Source organism: Nicotiana attenuata, unplaced genomic scaffold (assembly GCF_001879085.1).
Source record: "Nicotiana attenuata strain UT unplaced genomic scaffold, NIATTr2, whole genome shotgun sequence".
In the NCBI taxonomy this organism is placed as follows: domain Eukaryota; kingdom Viridiplantae; phylum Streptophyta; class Magnoliopsida; order Solanales; family Solanaceae; genus Nicotiana; species Nicotiana attenuata.
Window position 1 is genome coordinate 8,785 of NW_017671714.1, and position 12,288 is coordinate 21,072.

The window sequence follows — 12,288 nt, forward strand, 5'->3', positions numbered from 1 at the left end:
GCCTCTAATAATATACTGAAAATACTGACTGCCTTTAAGTACCGAAAACTGTAAGGTAATGATAATGCCCCGAAAGAACTGGGGATCACCAAATTAGCTGGTACGAGAATCCTAGCGCTCTGAATCATCAACCTGTTAATCATTACCTGCATTGTGAGATGCAGGCCCCAGGCAAAAAGGGACGTCAGTACATTTGAATTGTACTGGTATGTAAAGAAACTGAAAGAAAGAATTATAAATGCTGAAACTGAAACTAAGCTGATAACTGAAATGATAACTATTGAAACTGAAACTAAAGTGAGAACTGGTAACTGAACGGATAACTGAAAAGATAACTCATAACTTATAACTGATAACTGAACTGATAACTGATAACTGAACTGATAACTGAAAAGATAACTGATAACTGATAACTGAACTGAATAAAGGAAGTAAGGATATGAATACTCCCTCTTCTAAATGATGAACAACCTGTTTATCTGAATATTAAACTGCGGCCTCAGGCCCAATATATATATATATGTGCACAAGCTGCGGCCTCGGGCCCAAGTATACGTATACATAACTGCGACCTCAGGTCCAAAATGCATAAAGCATAAACTGCGGCCTCAGGCCCAAAGATGCATAAAGCATTAGCTGCGGCCTCAGGCCCAAAGATAGGTGTTCAACATTCAGGGATTTAAAATCAGGAACTGAGAATTATACTACAATACATAATAGTGAAATACTGAATCACGCTGAGTTATATGATACTGGAATACTGGATCACACTGAGTTACATTATACTGGAATACTGAATCATACAGAGTTATACTGAGTTACATAATACTGGAATACTGAATAGGACTGGAATGAGACATGTATTCTTGAACTGGTTATGAACACTAAAACTGCAACTGTTTATGACATGCTGAGTAAGCTATACTGAGACTTCGGGGAATCAAACCCAAGTCTATACTGAATACGAACCGAGCTCAGAACGTTCAGAATGAAAGTCATGAACGAGTTATGAAGCTAGGGAATAGAAGTTCTACAACTATTCAAGGAACTAGGCTTAACTGTATTTCTGAGGCAATTGATACGTTGTAAAAGAAACGTAGTGTAGGGAGAATCATTAAAATTCCCAAACATAGAGAGTTAGCCTCACATACCTTAACTTCCTGCTCTTGAGCATAATACAACGTTTGTCAACCCCTTTCAACTTTAATCTAAATCAATACAAGTCAAAGGGATTCCATATTAGCAATGATTCTCATGTTTTGGTCACTTAAGCATCTTATCAAACACTTGGTGAAAATAAAGCTTCATAGTCCTTATTAATGGTGTCTCTACACCCAATGACACATTCTCTTGTTCCTAGATAAATTCTAAAGCATCAAATTGCTATGTTCAATACCCTTCTTTATCACCCATAAGATAAACGATATCTTTAATCAATAATCAACAATCAACAACCCGATCCTATAATTTTTCATGCTTTTCTATCAAACCCATCAACTCATATCTCATGAACTAGGGTTTATAATCATTAAACCAATGTTAGAATTAATTAGAGGGTGAAGATATTACCTTTTTGACGTTCAATCTTCTTGAATTCGAGTTCTAGGGTTTCTTCTCTCAACAATGGTGTCCCAATCGAATATCTAATGATATGGAGAGTTTACCCATGTTAATAAGATGTTGGGAAGTTGAAATTAACTTAAAATCACCATTAGAGCTTACCTTGGGTGGTGGAAGGACCCTTAAGGAGTTAGGTTTTTGAGAGTTCCCCTTTCTAGAGCAAGTTTTTATGTTTTGGGGCTGTGGGGGACGAAATATAGCTTTAAAACGACCCCCCACGCGCGAGTTCGCGCACCTGGAGGCCTGTTCGCGCGAGAGTTTGCGCTCAACGGCAGTAACACTGCCTCCCACACGCGAGTTCGCGCACCTGAAGGCTTGTTCGCGCATACGCGTACTGTTCCAAAAAATGCACATAACTTTTGCCACAGAGATCCGTTCGGGCTCCATAATATATTGTTGGAAAGCTATTTCAAAGGCCTAAAACTTTTATGCTTTAAGTTTTCTCAAATTCCTTATACATTTTCACTAAACACTGATGGAATATAGACCTTCTGCAAACTTAGTCGATTTTGTCAAATCTTATGCACCTCACTTTCCATCTTGATTTTGAAACAACTATTTTCACCCACAATCATCCCGCTAGGACTTCATATGTCTAAAATATCAAATTAATACCCATTTAACATATCCATACCTAGCCTGAATGTACGGGGTGTTACATTATCTCCCCCTTGGGATCATTCGTCCTCGAATGATTGTCCTGACTGTAACTTCTGCTAACTCCGCACCTTAAACGGGTCTGGTGGAACCATGAACTTTCATTAACACTTGCATACTAAACAAAATGAATACATGATTACTGAACTGCTGAGATACTGAACTGAACTACATTGACTGAATATTGATCTGCCATGAATACGTGAATACTGAACTAACATGGATATCTGAATATTGAACTGGCACGAATATTTTAGGATTGAACTAACATCAATATCAGAGTACTAAGCTGGCATGAATATCTAAGTATTGTGCTGACATGAGTAGCTGAGTATTAAACGGACTTGAATAGCTGAGTATTGAACTGACATGAGTATCTGAGTACTGAACTGACATGAGTATATGAGTAGTGAACTGATATTAGTATCTGAGTACTGAACTGACATGAGTATCTGAGTACTGAACTGGCATGAGTATCTGAGTACTGAACTGACATGATTATCTGAGTACTGAACTGACATGATTATCTGAGTACTGAACTGACATGAGTATCTGAGTACTGAACTGACATGATTATCTGAGTACTGGAAACTTGAATGTTATAACATGATACGTGAAATACTGGTTGTACCACCACTCATTTTGGTGGCAACTCCAACTCATAAGCTAATTGACCGATCCTTCGCAAGATTCTATAAAGCCCAATATAGTAGGGACTATGCTTTCCCTTCTTCCCAAATCTCATAACGCTTTTCATAAGCGAAACTTTCAGAAACACCTAATCATCAACTTGAAACTCTAGGTCTCTATGCCGCACGCTCGAATAGGACATTTTGGCGGCTCTGAGTTTTCTTCAAACGCTCTTGAATCAACTTAACTTTCTCTATAGTCTGATAGACCAAATCGGGTCCTAACAACTCCACTTCTCCAACATCGAACCAACCAATTGGTGATCTACACCTTCACCCATACATAGCTTCGTACGGTGCCATCCTGATACTAGTATGGTAGGTTATTATTAGCAAGGTCAATGAGAGGTATGTGATCATCCCAATTACTCTTAACATCAAGGACATATCCTCAACTGCTTAAATAAAATGCTCTGCCTGGCCATAAAGTTTATGACGTTCTTTTTCGTGTCGTTCAACCGATAAATCTCCTTGTCATGATGCATATTTGGGAACCTGGATGGAAAGAATACCTAGAATTATGGGCTTCTAACATGATCTTCCCTCTTTAAGTCCATCTACTGGGACACACAATCTGTCCTAGTACCTCAAAGTCCTATCATCTCCCCCTTATTTAAAAGCCATCATCTTATACTTGTGAATCTCCTCTTCAACTGCAACACGTAGGGATCATCAAGTTGTTTCTCCTTCTCAACGGCTACTAAGGGGGGACAAGTCCTGTTCTAGACATACTCGTACNNTATGCCCGCTGCGGTTGAATTCTTAACCTGATACACCGTGGGGTCTGACATACGGATACACTGCCATACATATCTGATAAATCACTTTATGCACCATCCAATGAGTCTTGTGTCTTAATCCCTAAAACATGCGAAGATTTTGCTATAATCACTGTTACTTACATACTCTCTGAGCATCCATATGCCTCACTGTATACTCATAAGTCTATAGAAATTTTGATACACTGAAAATTGGAGATCTGGTAAACATATAACCGAATACTAGCGTAACCATAAACTTGCTAACTGAAAGATTGTATAACTGGTAACTGAGGTAAACTAATAACCATAAGACATCATAACTGCTTTTGTACTTTCTGATAAGGTTATGCTCTAATGTGTGCTAGTATCCATTGCATCCCACTTTTGACATCCTCTCAAGTCTCATATTTACCAAGCTGTACTCCATAATTATACCCCAATGGGCAATTATCCTCTCTAGGACCTTAGGTTTCTCATGCGCGTCGCTTGGGCATCCAATACGTTTGGAATTCAATAGGAAAAGAAGATTACCTATTGCTCTAAGTTTCATGGCACGATCTAGAGTAGAAAGAGGTGAGACAATCCTGAATATCTTGGTAGTTAACCATTTATATGAGTAGCCGGCACACACATATAAAGGAAACTCCACTGGACACAGCTTCATAGACTCCCTAGGACTCTTGGACCTAGTGCTCTGATACCAAGCTTTGTCACGCCCCGAACCTGGGCCTGGACGTAACACGGCACTCGGCGCCCGACTACATGTGACCGAGCGAACCAACTGGCTGGCTGAATCAACATGTGGTATCATAACATACTGAATGCAGAAGATAAACTAACACATGCTGATATACTGAAAATTGTGGATGATATAAATCAAAGTGTGGAAATACTAATACAATGATGAAACATATTTGTTGCCAACATGGCTTAATATGAAAAGTCTGTGACTCTGTCTAACTGTTACTCTAGTCTATGAAGCCTCTAATAATATACTGAAACTGCAACTGTTTATGACATGCTGAGTAAGCTATACTGAGACTTCGGGGAATCAAACCCAAGTCTATACTGAATACGAACTGAGCTCAAAACGTTCAGAATGAAAGTCATGAACGAGTTATGAAGCTAGGGAATAGAAGTTCTACAACTATTCAAGGAACAAGGCTTAACTGTATTTCTGAGGCAATTGATACGTTGTAAAAGAAACGCAGTGTAGGGAGAATCATTAAAATTCCCAAACATAGAGAGTTAGCCTCACATACCTTAACTTCCTGCTCTTGAGCATAATACAACTTTTGTCAACCCCTTTCAACTTTAATCTAAATCAATACAAGTCAAAGAGATTCCATATTAGCAATGATTCTCATGTTTTGGTCACTTAAGCATCTTATCAAAGACTTGGTGAAAATAAAGCTTCATAGTCCTTATTAATGGTGTCTCTACACCCAATGACCCATTCTCTTGTTCCTAGATAAATTCTAAAGCATCAAATTGCTATGTTCAATACCCTTCTTTATCACCCATAAGATAAACGATATCTTTAATCAATAATCAACAATCAACAACCCAATCCTATAATTTTTCATGCTTTTCTATCAAACCCATCAACTCATATCTCGTGAACTAGGGTTTATAATCATTAAACCAATGTTAGAATTAATTAGAGGGTGAAGATATTACCTTTTTGACGTTCAATCTTCTTGAATTCGAGTTCTAGGGTTTCTTCTCTCAACAATGGTCTCCCTATCACACCTCCTCTTTACCTACACCCCCGGAAGAGTGTAAAGGAGTTTTTCCACTTGAAGTGACAATCGAAACGGGATTTATTTAAAAGATTCAGAGTCGCCACTTGGGAGATTAATGGTGTTCCAAGTCACCGGTTGAATCCCGATCCGAGGAAATTATGACTCTGTTAACAGTCCGCGAACCAGAACTCCGAGTAAGGAATTCTGTTAACCCGGGAGAAGGTATTAGGCATTCCCGGATTCCGTGGTTCTAGCACGGTCGCTCAACTGTTGTATTTGCTTTTATCTGATTTTAAAACACATTCTAACCTATATGCCTTTTAGTAGTAAACCGTTTTTATTGTTATTTTTAATAAGAATTGCAACGTCGTGAAAATGCGTCTCGAACCACGTCGCACCAGTGCACCCGTAATTGTCAACACATTTCAACTTCGTTGAGATTTGGATTTGGGTCACATAAATGTGCACCCATATTTAGGAAAGTAATATTATTAAAATACGCGCCTAAAGCAACTACGCGTTTATTATCTTTGAGGAAGACCGTGAAATTCGCTAAACGGTCCGCCCGGATTCTAAGTATTCTATATGACATATATTGAGGGCCCTGCATTTTATTCGGCGAGGCTCACCTTGTTTATTATTTAAAGGCAAACCTAAAGCAATCTATAATTTTCTACTTTTATTTGTCTCTAATAATAAAAGAAGAAGCCCTAATTAATTATTATTGTTCAAAAGCTACTATCCTCTTGGGTCCGTGACTTTTATAAGAACTTCATTAGTTTCCTTTATGCCTCAAGCTTAGCCCAGGAAGAATACATAACCCAACAGATTCGTGGGGTCTCACACGATTTGATTTCAGCCCCAAAAATTAACAAATGGGCCAAACAATTGCAAGCTCAAAACACGCCCAGTATTCATATCAGTCGTTGGATTTAATATCACAGCCTAATTACTTTATTATTTACCTACCAGTGACTTCTTAGCTGTTCAAATCAGTCAAATTGATATTGCNGTGAGGAATCGGAGGGGATTTTTGTGAGGCTCCCCCAAAAACTTCTGAATCAAGGCAAATGAATGCCTATTTATAGGTGAACTTAGGTCTAATTTTTAGATTTTCCCTTTACCCCATTGGTCCCTATTTTAATTCTATTTTTATCCTTTATTTTCTGACTTGTCACACAAGTAACTACCCTAAGTTTACTGAAATATGCACTATAGTCCAACCTAGAAGGTTCTATACCCATTACAATTCCCATTCTACCCTTACTTTAATTCAATAATTACCAATCTTAATGAAACTACCCTTTTCCATGCCTAAACTACCCTTTGAATCCTCTGAAATTACTGACCAAGTTAAACCAGTCCATTAACTATAACCAAGCAATCTATTTCTAGGGCTAATCAAACTAGACAAATTAGCTACTCAAGAGGTTGGAACAATTAAAATCAAATTGCAGTAAACAATTAGGAGTCGACTAACTGAACCTAAAATCAGACCACTTATACGTATATGACTACTGGGAACAGCATTGACATGAAGAACAAAACTTAAGCTAGATCCTGAACATGGAATTACTAGTGCAATTACTGAATTAAACTAAACTAAACTAATTGATTACTACTAACCAATAACAACAGTAAAGGCTCCAATACTGAAGAAAAATTGAAATCAAAAGTGCCCTAAAGAGTTAAAGATTATCAAAACAGGTTTGAACAAGAGCATACAAAATCAGAACAGCATCGAACAGAACTTACTAATTTTGAGCACTTGACTGACTATGGGGCGAACTCTGACCAGCTATTGTTGTTTGAATCCTCCGGGATTCTTGACACGTAACATCCCTAATCGTGTGTTTTCAAAAGAAAACACGTGATTAGGGAAATTACGGTCCAAAATTCCCAAGATTTTCTGAGTTAGGGTTCTGCCGGAATTTTGGGATTCAGAGTTTGTAATGTTTCGGGCAGATTTGAAGGTTTCTAAGTATGAGTTAATGATGAGGGAGGTCTGGTGGTTAAAGGGGTATCGATTTTGGGAGGATTTGGGGACAGCTCCGCCGTACACGGCGGTTGCGGCGCTAGGGTTTGAATTATTTGAGACGTTTGGGTGATGTTTGAGAGAAACCGATGACAGATATGGAACGGGGAGGTGAAGGCGGTTATGTGGTGTTAATTTGGGGTGGTTTGGACGGAGTTGTGTCATGGCCGGAAAACTTCGATCTAATATTCGAAGCTTTGGGGTGGGATTCGAGGAGAAATAAGGCTAGAATCGTGACGAGGAAGATGAGATGAAGAAGTGGTGTAATTTTCAGGTGATTTGGATGATCGCCGCCGGCGGAGGCGATTTCCGGCCGGCGGCAGGCGGCGGAGGACGGCGAGGTTAGGCGTCTCTGATGAACAGGTGAGAGAGACGGGAGGGTGAGGGGGTCTGAGGGGGGTAGGGTAGTGTTAGGACATATTTATACCACAAAACCTAGGCAGTTCTCGTCCGTTGGATCAAAAGGATCGAGGGTTGTGATTAAATTGGGGAAAACGGGGTCGTTTTGGTAGGGTGTGGAGGCTGGACCGGGTTGGGGTGATTTGGGCTTGGACTGGGAGACCGGGTTTGGGAGAGCGGTCTTTCTTTTGGGCTGATTAATTTGACTGAAATGGCCCAATTTGGGTTCTATATTAATCAATCCTCTTTTAATGCCTTCTTTTCTTTTTCTTTTTTTTTTATTTGTTTTTGTTCAGCTCAATTTCTGATTTTCAATTTTATATTTTGATTTTATTAAATGCTAAATTAAAATGTAAACTAAAACACATTAAAACTAAAAATGCAAAAAGGACCATTTTGTTATTTTCCTCTTCCTAAAAATAACTCAACTATTAATTAATCCTACAAATGTGAAATTGAATTCTAAATGCAAACGCCAAGTATTTTGTATTTTTTCTTATATTTTTTTATATGAATTAAAATGCACAAATAAATGCAAACAATTACCAGAAAATAACACAAACTTCACGAAAAATTACGAAATACTAAAGAAATTGTTTTGTTTGAAAAAAAAAAATTGGGAATTATTGCTTAGGGCAAAAATCACGTGCTCACAGTCCCAATCGAATATCTAATGATATGGAGGGTTTACCCATGTTAATAAGATGTTGGGAAGTTGAAATTAACTTAAAATCACCATTAGAACTTACCTTGGGTGGTGGAAGGACCCTTAAGGAGTTAGGTTTTTTAGAGTTCTCCTTTCTAGAGCAAGTTTTTTATGTTTTGGGGTTGTGGGGGACGAAATATAGCTTTCAAACGACCCCCCACGCGCGAGTTCACGCACCTGAAGGCCTGTTCGCGCGAGAGTTCGCGCTCAACGGCAGTAACACTGCCTCCCACGCGCGAGTTCGCGCACCTGAAGGCTTGTTCGCGCGAGTGTTCGCGCATACGCATACTGTTCCAAAAAACGCACATAACTTTTTGCACAGAGATCCGTTCGGGCTCCATAATATATCGTTGGAAAGCTATTTCAAGGGCCTAGAACTTTCGTGCTTTAAGTTTTCTTAAATTCGTTATATATTTTCACTAAACGCTGATGGAATACAGACCTTCTGCAAACTTAGTCGATTTTGTCAAATCTTATGCACCTCACTTTCCATCTTGATTTTGAAATAACTATTTTCACCCACAATCATCCCGCTAGGACTTCATATGTCTAAAATATCAAATTAATACCCATTTAACATATCCGTACCTAGTCCGAATGTACGGGGTGTTACAGTGCCTCCAACGCGAAGAGGTCCGGGCTCGGTATTGTATTAAAACCACCTACAGGAAATATAATTTGGAAGTCTATTAGAATTATGAAATTGACTAACAATGCGGCCGAGTATGAGGCAATGATTACAGGTCTAGAATTGGCCAAAGGCCTTTGGGCGAAGTGATCGAAGCCAAGTTCGACTGCCTCCTCGTGGTAAATCAAGTCAATGGAACGTTCGAAATAAAAGAAGAACAGATGCGGAGTTACTTGGAAAAATTGCAGGTAACCCTACACTAATTCAGGGAATGGACCTTGCAACATGTACCTCAAGATCAAAACAGTGAGGCTGATACACTAGCTAACTTGGGGTCGTCGGTCGATTCAGATGAATTCAACTCGGGAGCAATGATGCAACTAATGAATCCAGTGATAGAAAAAGGTCACGCCAAAGTGGACTCAACGAGTTTAACTTGGGATTGGAGAAACAAATACATAGATTACTTGAAAACAAGGAAATCGCCTTCGGACCCCAAAGAATCGAGAGCCCTGCACACCAAAGCTGCCAGATTTAGCTTGGTGAAGAGGCATCGTTCAGAAGAACTTTCTTTGGCCCACTAGCCAGATGCTTGGGACCGGTAGAGACCGAATATTCCATGAGAGAAGTTCAAGAGGGCACTTGCGGGAACCATTTGAAGGTAGAATCCTTGGTTCAGAAACTCATCAAAGTCGGATACTACTGGACCAAAATGGAGAAGGATGTGAAAGACTTCGTACGGAAATACGACGAATGCCAAAGACACGCCCCGATGATCCATCAACCGGGAAAAATGCTCCACTCGGTCCTGTCTTTGTAGCCATTATGAAGTGCGAAATGGACATCATCGGTCCCCTTCCATGGGCACCGGGTAAATCTCAATTCATACTATTTATGACTGATTATTTTCCAAATGGGTCGAGGCCCAGGCGTTCGAGATGGTCCGAGAGAAAGAAGTCATTTACTTCATTTGGGATCACATAGTATGTCGATTTGGGATACCAAGTGATATTGTTTACGACAACGGAAAACAGTTCGTCGTCAACAATGTGAGTAGGTTCTTTGAAGATCACAATCAAGAAGATACTATCAATGCCCTATTACCCTAGTGGGAATGGGCAGGCGGAATCAACGAACAAGACTATACTCCAAAACCTAAAAAAGAGGTTGATCGATTCGAAAGGAAAATGGAAGGAGATCTTGCCCCAAGTCCCACGGGCATACCGTAAGACTTCGAAGTCAAGTACCGGGGCCACCCCGTATTCTCTGGTCTACAGAGCTGAAGCCTTATACCAGTTGAGGTGGGGGAACTGAGCCTCAGATTCTAGTATGCTACCGAAGAGTTAAACGGTGAGGCCATGATCACGAGTCTGGAACTGTTGGACAAAAGAGGGGAGGCCGCCATAGTCCGGTTGGACGCCCAGAAGCAGCGAATAGAAAGATACTACAACCGAAGAGCCAACCTCTGAAATTTTCAAGTCGGAGACTTGGTATTAAGAAAGGTAACACTATACACCAGGAACCCAAATGAAGAGAAACTGGGTCCGAATTGGGAAGGACCGTATCGACTCGTCGGAATAACCGACAAAGGCTCATATAAACTCGAAGCGTAAAATGACATACAACTACCAAACAACTGGAACGTAACACACTTAAAAAGATACAACTGTATGAATTCAATTCCTTTTTAATTTTGTTATAAGTCAAACTAACGTATGCAGGTAATCGGCCAAGGACGGATGTGGCTATTAGGTCTGAAAGCACATGTTGCACTCTCTTTCCCTTGAACCAGTTTTCTCCCGAATTGTGTTTTTCGACAAGGTTTTTAATGAGGCAACAGTAAAACATGCTACCTTAGATTTGAAGACCGGCTCTAAACCGAAATCAGTAATCATTGCCATTGGATTAATAGTATCTGATCCCTCACTAGTTTGGCCTCAAATACTGGGAGCCATTACCCCTAGATAAGGATAGTTAGCAAGGAGAAAGAAAAATTTATGTGTCAAAAGCTTAGGCTTGGTGGTTAGGATTCATTGTAAGGGTCAAATGGTCATGCGAACGATGCCCACATAGTCCACTCTAGCCACAACACAAGGTTTTTTTTGCGCCTCCGATCATGTACCTTACATATCGAGCAATGAAAGAAATTTATACTTCCCTTATACTTCATTACTGTGCATTTTGCTTCTTCGATCTTAGATCCTAAAGCCCGCGGGCTACCCCTACTCGGGGATTGTCAAACCCACGAGCTGCCCCCACTCGGGGTTGTCGCCCGATGAAAATTCGGACAACCCAGGCTATCGAATCCCGGAGGCACCAAGCCTATTAGCAGTGCCCGAATACGAAGGGCTAAAGCCACCCTAAAAACGGCTCGGAGATGTCCAAATTCCGTAACCAGAAAGGCCTTTATAGAAAATCAAAACCTACTAAAAGGTTACCCTCGGTAAAAACATCGTCTAAAAACACTTAAGCATCTTAAAGACCTCCGATTTTACCGAGGATTCGAGGCCGAGAGTAACCCGAAGTTGCATCGAAGTCAGGCTCTGTTTGGGCCTCTGAAAAATAGATGCTCTAGAATTACAACTGATTTTATGCTAAGGCATTAAAAACAATACGCAAAAAGAAAATTGCAAGTAGATGCTGGAAAAGTAAAGACACAATATTGCCAAAAAGGAGAAAATTTTATATACTCCAAAATATATTTACAAAGGCACAATAGAACGGCCTCAAAATAAAAATAAAATATACATATGGTAAAGCTGAAAAAGAACTAAGGCATCTACACCCGGTCTTCACCGGGGCCCAACTCGTCGTTAGAACAGTCAGAGCCCTCGGAGCCTTCGGGACCCTCAGGTTCGTAGAGCTTTTTTTACTCGGCCTCGAGTCTCCTAGCTTCCTCTCAGCCAATAGGTCAAAATCTCAGGTTTGGATCTCTTCGAGGGTCTCTCTCCGCGATAGCCGCTTTATGTGCTCAGTCTTTGTCTTTAAGTAGGTCTCGGCTACCACCATATCAGCCTTATACTGGGCCAACATTTCCTTGGCGTTAGA